The sequence below is a fragment of the Procambarus clarkii genome, chromosome 33 (assembly GCF_040958095.1).
Source record: "Procambarus clarkii isolate CNS0578487 chromosome 33, FALCON_Pclarkii_2.0, whole genome shotgun sequence".
In the NCBI taxonomy this organism is placed as follows: Eukaryota; Metazoa; Arthropoda; class Malacostraca; order Decapoda; family Cambaridae; genus Procambarus; species Procambarus clarkii.
Genome location: NC_091182.1, coordinates 39,940,716 through 39,944,163, shown reverse-complemented (window position 1 = coordinate 39,944,163; position 3,448 = coordinate 39,940,716).

Here is a 3,448-nt window from a genome sequence, read left to right as displayed (position 1 = left end):
GAGAGAGAGAGAGAGAGAGAGAGAGAGAGAGAGAGAGAGAGAGAGAGAGAGAGAGAGAGAGAGAGAGAGAGAGAGAGAGAGAGAGAGAGAGAGAGAGAGAGAGAGAGAGAGAGAGAGAGAGAGAGAGAGAGAGAGAGAGAGAGAGAGAGAGAGAGAGAGAGAGAGAGAGAGAGAGAGAGGGGGAGAGAGAGAGAGAGATAAACAATTGCAGGTCGGTCGACGACAGACATAATACCATAAAAGGGAACTAGAAGGAGATCATCCCAAAGAAACTGAGAGAGAGAGCGAGTCATATCAGTGTACTGATGATAATAGGCCGGTTCTGAACCGATTTACCAAACAGTATGACGGTGTGCCCTTTTCTCCGAAATTAAGATAATAAAGCGTGACTCTCCAGTGTGTGTGCTCCATTCTGGTTATTGTAGTTTTTAGGGTTTAGTTTTTTGTTTATATATTTTAACGGGGGGAAAAAGATATTTATATCAGGACCTCCTGATAGAATGTTGTGCATCAGAGCCAATTCGACAAGACGGTGTCTGTGAAGAGTAGAGGTAGGAAAGATTATTTTAGAAGAAGACTAAGCTATTAGTCTAATCATAGGATGGTTAGAATCCCTAGCATGACATTGTTTGTGTCTGCAGACTTTACACTTCTTTTGTGTTCCTTAAGCATGGCATTTAGTGTACGGCTAGTTCGCCAAAGTATTGAATTACGAGCTATTCATGCCCGATCCACCTTTTGGGTGGCTTAATCTCTATCAATCAATCACAGTATTGGAGAGGACAAGACACACGGGAAATAGAGCAGACACCAGCAGCATTAGAAGGAGGAGGAGCAGTGTGGACCAGTATTAGTTTGTCGAAGGCGAACGTTACGTCAAGAGGACGAAGGGTGTTTTTGAGGTTTTTGAGTTCATATATGAAGGGAAGGCAGAGCACAGTGCTAATAGTGTTGGAAACAGGTTTGAGGTGAAAGAAATTTTGCTTAGCTTGAGAATAGGCACAGTTGATAAAATATAAAGGGCAACCAAGGCGAGAGAAAGATTTGTAAATAAAGGAAATTTCAGAATCAAGAAACTGAGGGTCGCTGATGCGTAGAGCGCTGAGGAAGAGAGAGACGAGGACACTTTTCTTAACAGAAGGAGAATTGTAGGAAAATGAGTGAATGTACATGCCACTGTGCATGGGTTTGTGGTAGACAGAAAGAGAACCCGGACACAGAGCTGTGAACGTGAACGTCAAGAAAAGGAAGGCGGGAATTAGATTCCCATTCAACTTTGAATTGGATGGCAGGAGCCAGATTGTTAAGAGAGGACAGGAAAGGCTGGAAAAGACTAAGGTCATGAGGCGATGAAGTAAAAATGTCATCAACATAGCGAAGCCAGAGAGAGGGACGAGTATCAGAAGTGGGAAGAGGAACTACATCGAAGTATTCCATGTAGAAATTGGCAAGAACAGGGGAGAGAGGGGAACCCATAGCGACATAAAAAGTTTGAGAGAAGTATTTTCCGTTGAAAGTGAAAGAGTTAGAGTCAACATAGAGTCTGATGAGTTCGAGGAAAACGTCAGTGGGAAGCGGGAGAGGAAGAAGGCCCTCAGTCGTCTTCTGTCTAAGGAAAGAGAGAACGTCATTAAGGGAAACATTGGTAAACAGAGTCGACATCAAGACTGAGCATCTTACAGGAGGGTTGCAGGCGCAGTCTTTCGATGAAGTCCTGAGAGTGACGAAGGTGGGCAGGAGAAAAAGGGCCAAGGTAAGGCGTCAGAGTTCTAGCAGGAAACAAGAGGATAGCCGACAGAGCCCCTTGAAGAAGTGAGAGGACGAAAACGAACACCAAGTTCACGAGTCCTAGGTAGAGCATAGAAATAAGAAAGAGAAAGGCAAATGACACAGACACGTTTTATTAGTTCGAAGTCAGGATGACAAAGACTAGAGAGCTGTCTTAGTTTGCGGTGGAAGGAAGTTTTAACCCTTGGGCGGCGCTGCTGTTAATAGCCGACAACGCTGTGCGCAAGAAAAAAACTATTCCAAACAATTTTCTTTCACCAAAAAGTGTTAAAATGTGTTCCCTGATCAAGGGGGAAAATGTAAATTTAATTTTACTTTCCAATGACGTGAATGAGCCGAGAAATCTCCCCGTGACGACATCAAACTTGCTGTAGCGGCGTCGTGTAAATATGTCTATGACGAATTTTACAACAGTTTTTTAAACTGATATTGTTCAATATATTGTCATTTGATCTAATATAATAAAATTAGCATAAAATCAATACACACTCACATTTTCATGTCACAATTATGCGCAGACAAATGTTTTATTTTAGAGCAAATATAAAATGTATTCTGATTTTTCATCAATATATTCACGCACTCCCTCAATATGTACAGGTTTTGCCTCATTCTTGGACATTTAGAAGTTCTGGAGAGTGTGATACTCCTCGAAACATTTCACAAGACAGAGGAGCACGCCATGCACACGCTTCGCACCCTGTTAGCACCCGTTTACAATTCTGTGGCCTCCTTTGTGTGGTCTTACAAACAAATGCATTCACACTGGCTCTACTGCACGCTTTCCACTTGGTGGTAAATGTTCTCTTGAGTATACTTGAAAGCCGACCCTGTAAGCCAGCCTGGGTGGAGCAGCATGGTGCATATATTGGGTTCTAAAGGCCTCTTTATTTGCCAGAAATGTCTTTACCAAACTTTTTTTTAGTACATGTGTCAGACGGGAAAAACTAAACGCACCGAAACTTGGTTTACGGCCGGTTTTCGCCAGTTACTGTTGTAACTGTTCAGCATGACTACGTCAACAAGGTGAACAAACATCTTGGTCTATTCACTTTTTTACATATTCAATTGACAGCGCCCACTATCATGTCACATTTGTCAAGCAAACGCATGTTTATTTGTCAAGCAAACGCATGTTTATTTGTCAAGCAAACGCATGTTTATTTGTCAAGCAAACGCATGTTTATTTGTCAAGCAAACGCATGTTTATTTGTCAAGCAAACGCATGTTTATTTGTCAAGCAAACGCATGTTTATTTGTCAAGCAAACGCATGTTTATTTGTCAAGCAAACGCATGTTTATTTGTCAAGCAAACGCATGTTTATTTGTCAAGCAAACGCATGTTTATTTGTCAAGCAAACGCATGTTTATTTGTCAAGCAAACGCATGTTTATTTGTCAAGCAAACGCATGTTTATTTGTCAAGCAAACGCATGTTTATTTGTCAAGCAAACGCATGTTTATTTGTCAAGCAAACGCATGTTTATTTGTCAAGCAAACGCATGTTTATTTGTCAAGCAAACGCATGTTTATTTGTCAAGCAAACGCATGTTTATTTGTCAAGCAAACGCATGTTTATTTGTCAAGCAAACGCATGTTTATTTGTCAAGCAAACGCATGTTTATTTGTCAAGCAAACGCATGTTTATTTGTCAAGCAAAC